The sequence below is a fragment of the Cynocephalus volans genome, chromosome 3 (assembly GCF_027409185.1).
Source record: "Cynocephalus volans isolate mCynVol1 chromosome 3, mCynVol1.pri, whole genome shotgun sequence".
Lineage (NCBI taxonomy): Eukaryota > Metazoa > Chordata > Mammalia > Dermoptera > Cynocephalidae > Cynocephalus > Cynocephalus volans.
Window position 1 is genome coordinate 12,044,124 of NC_084462.1, and position 7,937 is coordinate 12,052,060.

Below are 7,937 nucleotides of genomic sequence, written 5' to 3' on the forward strand. Positions count from 1 at the left end.
TGGGGTTCATGTTGCACCCTGGGCTATAATCATAGCCTTTTCCCAATGAGGTTATGCCAAGGACATTCAAGTCATTCTCTGGGGTGTCTTAGAACCTTTTGTGGAGCTCTGGTCCAATGAATCAATTCAAGAAACCAATTTGCCACTTATTAGCTATGTGGCACTGAACATCCCTCTAAAAGCAAGAACACACCTTGAAGGTAAATACTGAAGGAAAAATAGGGCTAAGGAAGTACTGTTAGTGCTATGTGATACATACAGTTCTTAGCACCTTACTCTGTTAATCTTCACACTATTAATTTTCTAGGCAAACTATTACAGATCAATCTAATGCCATTTTTTAAAAAACTGAAAGTCTACTGACATTTTCCACAGACCATGTAGAGTACTAACACCCAAAGTAACAGGTGCCCATTATAAAAATTAGTTGAAACCAGTTCTGTCATTTAACAACCAGTGGAGTAGGGCCAGAAATTTACCTTCGCTATGAATCTAAATAGTATCAAGGGAGTAGCCTATTTGGGGACCTTAACGCTATTACCATCATTACTATTAAGTAAAGGCACCATTACTTGTGTGCAATATTTTAGGGCTTACCAACATGCTCCCAGTGGACACACAGTACATAAGTACATAGTTCAAGTCCCACTGCACCTCAGAGCATATGTTCAATCAAGTTAGGGGTCTCTGGGGGAAAGAGCTTCACGATTATGACCTAAGAGTCAGGTAAGTGTATTTTGGTGAGGTTAAAGAGCTTATTTATTAAAAACCATTCAACATTTACTGATGCTCAATAAACATCAACTGTTACTGTTAATACTACGGTCACTGGCAAACGTATAATTTAACTCGGACTACCTGGGAAGGAGAAATCCTGCGTGTCACTCCCTACCTCAAAAAAATAAAAAAATTTAAAAAATAAAGAAGGCAAGGACTGGAGCTAGGACTGGGAGTACCCCACCAAAGCCAGCTTAGCTTTGGAAGCTATGCAGCCCTCTAGCGGCTCTGCGCCAGAACGGCCTCCTCGCTCCCTTCCTCCGTCCCCTGGGTGTGGCCAGCAAGTGGAACGCCCCACCCCTCCCACTGATTAGAGCCACCCCCTCCCTATTCCGCACGCTCTGCCCCCTTTCAAGACCACTTACACCTCTGATTTCTCTATTCCACAGGCTGTAGGACTTTGAGTAAAATCTCTTTTGCCCCCAGAGCCTAAAATTGCCTAGACCCCAAAATTTTATACCCACAGCCCACCTACTCCGTTTTCTCACTTAAAATCCTCCCTTCCCCAAATCTATTAAAACCTTTGAATTCTGTACCCCAATTTTCTCAGAGTCCACAACTGCGTAGCTGAACCTGTCTCCCTCCCCTGTGACTTGGCTTTGGCGCCCCCCTGTGGCGCCACTAGTCATGTCCGCGCTGCTGCCCAAGATGGTGGTGCTGCGGCACCCGGCCAAGATGGCAGGGCGGGGCTCAGGGGATCAGTCCCTGCAGCTTGCTACCACTCTAGACTTCACCCGCGCAGGCCCCACCCCCTGGCTAGCAGAGAAGGCACAGGTTGAAGGAACCTAGCTCTGCTGGTCCCGCCTGCCAAAAATCCCTTCAGCCCGCCTGCTGTCATTCAAGATGGCGCCTGCGCAGTACGCCTCGACAGCCACCCACCAGCCAACACACTCAGTACTATGGTGGGCGGGACAGCTGTCATTCATGATGGCACCCGAGCAGTATGCCTTGGTGGCCTCACTGGCGTGCGCGCACTAACACGAACACACCCACCCACCCACGTAGTCCCTGTCAGTCACTCAGGTCAAGACAGGTCTTCCCCTGTCCTCTTCCCTCACAGCCCCACTGTCATTCAAGATGGGACCTGCGCAGTAAGTTTTGGCTGTCCCAACTGCCAACACACTAAACTCTAGGGTGGGAGCGGGTAAGGATAAGACAGCCAGCCCCTCCATCATTCAAGATGGCACCTGCACAGTACACCTAGGCTGCCACCCATCGGCCAATAAAGATGGCACCAGGGCTGGTGTAGCTCTGCAATTCCTACAGTCATTCAGAGCAAGATAGCCTCTCCCTCGCTCCGTCCTTCTGCAGCCAGCCCCGCTGTCATTCAGCACAGCACCTGCGCAGTAAACCTCAAGCGCACCTTCCCGGCCAGTAAAGATGACGCCAGGGAAGGCGGGGCTTTGCAGCCCTGTCAGTCATTCAGGACAGGACAGCCTCTTCCTTGGGCCTCCCCCCCCACAGCCTGCCCTACTGTCATTCCAAATAGCTCCTGAGCACTAAACCTCAGGTGGCCCCCTGCGACCAGCACAGATGGTGGGTGCCAGAGGAGGCTGGCTGGGCTCTGCAGCTTTGTTAATAGCGAAAGACGCCCCCCGTAACCCACTGACAGAACGCATTCGCAACACACCTTTTCTGCTCCCCCGCCTCCAGTAGCGCCACCCCCACACCCCTCCCCAGCACAGCCAAAAGATGGAGCCAGATACATCCCAGGGTGAAAAAAGTTTCGGTCTGACAACGACTGAGGACGGAGTGAGCCTCTGCAGCCCCCAGACTTGGCCAAGCAGAACAGTGGGCACACCAACATACTGTAGCCCCCGTCCCTCAGGACAAATGGCTCTGCGGCAGTGGCAGCTGCGGCAAACTTTAGGCATGGCGCCTGGTTTTCCCAGATGCTGGAAGACTTGCAGACCGCAGACCCAGCCAGATCCAAGGCCCTGCGGCCTCTAGCCACGGCCGGATCTCAGAAAGCACAGCATGCCTCCGTTGCCACCCCCTCCCCGCGACTAGGAAAGGAAGTGTAAAAAGGCAGCACCTTGCAGCCTTCAACCACTGCAAAGAACAGAAGGCCACCGCAGCCACCACCAGTGCCCCTCCCTGCTACCAGCCAGCCAAGGCCACACCTGCGCAGCAAACCACGGCCGCCCCATCAAAGATGGCGCCTGGGTAGGCGGGGCCTGACAAGACCATCACAGCCCAAAGTGACCTGCAGTCTCAACAGCTCTTAGCCCCGCCCAAATCTTCAGCCAACCAATCAGGACAACGCGCCTGCGCGGCAAACCTCAGGCGCTCCTCATCAAAGATGTCACCCGGCGGGAGGAGCCTAAAAAATACCTCACAGGCGCGGCAGCCCCGGGCCCCTCCCCCTTACGATCCTTCCCTCCTACCACCACTGCGGCAAAACAAGCCCCGCCCCCAAATGACAGGCCCCTCGTGTGCAGGGGCGGCCGCGAGGACCCAGCCAGTCAGAGGCCCTATGGGATGGGGTAGTCCTTTGCAGCCCCAGACCCAGCCGAGGAAATTGAGGAACGACCAGAGAGCCGCAGCCCCGATCACGGTTATCAGGCACGGGTCCCTGGCGGCCAGCCTGCATGGACTTGCCCATGACATAAGACCTCAGCCACCCCAGCTCCCTACCCCAGGTCTGCCACTGTCCTGCCCCCCCCCACCCAACAACCCAACAAAGCCAGGCAAGATGGCGCAGGGAGCCCCCCATACTCCCCTGCCACCTCCGCAAGGCGCACCACCCCCGAGACCCTGGCCATACAAGATGGCACCGCTGCAGCCTCCCCCACCCCGGGACCCCGAAGAAGGCGCTTCCGCAGCCTCGCCATTCAGCTCTGCCCGCAACCCCCTGGCCTTCGGCAGTGGCGTGGCTATGCCAAAGCCCTGTGTTCCTTCCAGGACCTGCCGAGGTGGTCCGTACTCCGGCCGAAGGACAGTCACTCATGGCCCCACAGCACTGCACCCTAGATACCGTCCTTACACTGAGGTACGGTGGCCAGGAGGGTGTGCTCGGGCGGGCGGCAGAGCGAGCAACTCACCTCACCGCACCACACAGCACAGTTCGCCCGGGCTCGGACAGCAGCTGTCTAGTGTGCCCACATGGCACCTGGCGCCCTGCGGCGCCACCAGCCCAGGGTGGACATCGCTAGCTTCTCCCGACCCTCTTTCTCCCGCTGCTCCCAGCCGTCTGCACCCAGCCGCAACCCAACACCTCCTAGTCAGGGCTCCTCTGCAGAGGAGGGGTTTCCACAAAGGCCAATCAGCGGCAGTGCCGCCCTCCCTGGGCCCCCCACGCCACGCCCCCAAACCATGCCAATCAAGCCTCGGTTGCCGTGGCGATGGCTTGGCGCGAAACAGGGGGGCTGACATCAAACCAACCATCGCTAGGGGCCCCGAAGAGCGCTCGGGAAAAGGGGGAGGGGATGGGTGGGAGTATAGAGGTGCAGCCCCCAAACAAAGAAACTGGGGTGAAATGCAGAAAGGCCCATTAACGATGCCCAAATGCAAAACCCGTGAAGAAAAAAAGAAATTTATACATCTGTCTAAATGAAAAAACAAAACCCGACAGGCAAAACCATATACGTTGAGGTCAAAAGACGAACGGCAAACCGGGAAGACAAGACTTTTCAGCCTGGGACACACGAAAGACACCGGGCTAATTTCCTTAACAAATGAAGAGCTCTTGGAAACCAACAAGATAAACTAAACCAAGAAAGAAAAATGGGCAAAGGGGAGAAAACTTGCAATTCACAGGAAAATATAAATGGCTGGAGGACCTACGGAGGAAAAATCCCGACCTGACTCTTTGCATAAAGAAATGCAAACCCAAAACACCGGATAAATGTGGTTTATGGGAGCAGGCAGTCTCGCACACTGCTGGGCTGTTATCCATCAGCCCTCATCACAGATCTTCCACTGCATGAATCCACTGCAGTGCCATTTAGTAAAATAGCAAGAACTTGAGAGATGAATAACGAGTAAAAACGCGACCCTGTCTCTGACACAGGGAAATCCTTATGAAACCCGGGAGAATAATGAGGTAAAACTGTATGGGACTATTAAAGACCGATGTCTCAGTAGATTTAGTGAAATACAAAAGTTGCTGAAGTTTGTAGAAACGAACTGGTAAGTGTTTTCGCATTTATTTATTTTGTTTGTTTTGTTTTATAAACACAATTACATGTAAAACTTCTAACCGGTTACCTCGGGGGAAAAGAAATGGGGGAAAGGAAGGATGAAGGAGGGATTTTTTCCCTTCTCCCATCCACACCATGAATTTCCTTGGAAGAAATTTCGTTGGTAGTAAAATCAATGAATTATTAAAAGCTCATTAATAGACCCTTTGATCCAACTATTCCACCGTCAAGGAACTAAAGCAAAGTAAATATGTAGAGATGTGCCTAAAATTATATACAGGGATATTCATGGAGCATAATTTTTATCACCAAAATGTACTCCGCAGAAAAGAATTAAATTGTATGCTGGTAAATCAACACTGAAATTTTATGTGGATAATAAAAACGTTGTATGATTTTAATTTTAAAAGAAAAAATTCGTAAGGTACAATTAGTTACAAAAAGCACTTTACCTAAGAGCACACAGAGTATAATACCTAAAATCAAACTTTACATTTATACTTAGAGTTATCAGTGGTCGCTTGCTAAATTGAGAATTTGCAGGCTTGGGGTGGGGTATTTGTTTTAGACTTCCCAGACCCTCAACAGTCTCTTCTCTAGCAGTGCCTCATAAACATAAAATATAAATGAAAACACCGTGCTTGTTATGCAAATGCACCTTCAAAACAAGTTCCCCAGCAGCACCAGTGAAGGTGAATGTGGTACTACCCTTAGGTCCGAGGTTTTCAAATCTGGGTACTCATTAGACTCACCTGGGTAGCTGTTAAACAATGCAGATACCCAGGAAGACACAGAGATGTTTGCTTTGGAGCTCCCCATGGGATCCTAATGTCTAGTTAAGGTTTTAAAGGTGATTTTAACATATTCTAAGGACCCCATACCCTCTCTCCTCAAAGGCTTCCATATACAATACCAGTTTCTCTTTGGATCCTGGATCATTCATTTCCATCAGATACCAACTCACAATTCCTGCAACCACAACCCCTTTTCTCAGCCCCATAGTATGCGGTCACAGACTCAGCAGCCTTACGGCACATTCTCTCCTGCTAACATATATGCCCTTTGGGCTTCTATCCCTTCTGCACCCCTGAAATCACTTGGCAATTTCAGCAATTCTTTATGCAGCTAGGAAACTTATTCAATCTCACTCTATCTCTCAGTAGCATTCAACATCTTTATTAAAAACAACAACAACAAAATCCCATGCTGTCTTTTTCCGGGGGGGGGGGGGGGGGGGGGGGGGGCAGGGCCAGCTTGCCGGTCAGGGAATCTGAACCCATGACCTTGGTGTTATAATGCTATACTCTAACCAACTGAGCTAACCAGCCAGCCCTCCCACACTATCTTCTTATTTTCGGTGATACTAACAGGGTCCTGGTTTACCCCCCTGCACCAATGGCCTTTTCTCCCTCACTGCTGGCTTCTACTCTGTTCAACCTCTAAATGCTGGAGGGTCTTGTCTCAGAACACAGTCACTACTCTTCATCAACATCTACTCGCTGGGTAGCAGCCTCACCTTCTCAGTCACATGGTTTAAATGCCACCTATATGCCACTAGCTCCCAAATTTCAATCCTCTGCCACAGAACCCTCTACAGAAGCCTAGTCTTATATATATCCACCTGTCTGCTTGAAAGCTGACTACTCCACTTGGATGTTTAACAGGCAACTTAAAGCATTTAAAACAAATATTAGTTTTCACTTTCCCCATTTCTATAAATAGCACCAGTTGCTGTAGCCAAAAATCTCACAATTGTTCCTGTTCCTTTTTTCCTCACCACCACCATCTAATTCATCAGCAAGTCCTGCTGATTACACCCAATACACATCCCAAATGTGTCCCATGTTTTCCCTTTCCATGGTAGTCCTAATCACCATTATCTTCCTGAGATAATCTTCTTCCAAACCTCTTCCTCCGATATTCTCTACACCCCATGGAGGCTAATTTTTAAAGGCAAACAAGATGTTATGTTCCAGTTTGAATTACCTCCTGCTCTCCACCCCAGTCACACTTAGAAAAAAGTCCACAATCTATACCATAAACAAAATTAGAAGAGCTCTTATTTTTTGTCTTGGAGTGTTAAACATTAGTGTTGTAAAATTTCACAATCTTTTCCTTCAGATTTCTGCTTTTTATAAAATCCCTTCCCAGATTGAGGCATAAAGATATTCTAAAAGGTATAGTTTTAGTTTTTTGTTTATTTTTGTACATGTTCAGTGGTAGGGATTTAATTTTTCTCCTAACATTATATCATTTTTCTGTATATAAGTGAGCCTGTTCTTGAACTCTCGTCTGTACCACTAGTCCATTTGTCTACCTCTGTGCATTAACTGACATACCTTATTAATTATTACAGCTTTACAATATCTTGATATCTGAAAGAGCAATTGCCCTACCTTGTTTTTCAAGTGTCTGACTATTCTCAGCCCTCTATCTTTCAAATGATTTTTAGAATCAGCTTGTCAATTTTGATAAAATATCCTATTGAGATTTCAACTGACATTTTATTAAATCCACAGAGCAATTTAGAGAAAACTGAAAATGTTACAATATAAAGGTCTATTGTCTTTGATCACTGTCTACATCATATTCTTTCATGTCTCTTCCAGCCATCAACAATATATTGTAACTTTTTTTTCCAGTAAAGATCCTGTTTGACTTTAGGAGGTCTTTTTTCTATTAATTGTATAATTGGTTATTTCAAAATTGGTTATTTTTAAAATTATTTCAGATTTACAGAAAGGTTGCAAAGATAATACAAAGATCACCTCACCCAGTTTCCACTGATGTTAACATTTTACATAACCTTGGTGCATTGTCAAAGAAAAGAAATATTAGCACAAAACAATTAAACTACAGACTTTATTTCTATTTCACCCATTTTTCCATTAATGTCTTCCTTCTGTTCCAGGATCCCATCCAGTAAATCACATCACATTTAGTGATTACATCTCCTTAGGTTCCCCCAGGCTGTGACAGCTTCTCAGAATACGTTGTTTTCATGATGTTGACAGTTTT

At 48.0% G+C, this 7,937-nt stretch overlaps 1 protein-coding gene across 3 annotated transcripts in view; it reads right to left on the reverse strand.

The window, feature by feature from the left end:
- The window catches only part of PEG3 (paternally expressed 3), a 28,312-nt gene extending 24,351 nt beyond the window's left edge, over nt 1-3,961 (reverse strand). For 2 of the 3 annotated variants that reach the window (XM_063088610.1, XM_063088607.1), the window contains exon 1: nt 3,822-3,961. The gene's annotated coding sequence lies outside the window, so the exon portion shown is untranslated. Of the gene's footprint in view, nt 1-2,812; nt 2,879-3,821 lie in introns of those variants that run through there. The other variant, XM_063088609.1, reaches the window with a different exon arrangement.
- Between the last annotated feature and the right edge of the window lie 3,976 nt (nt 3,962-7,937).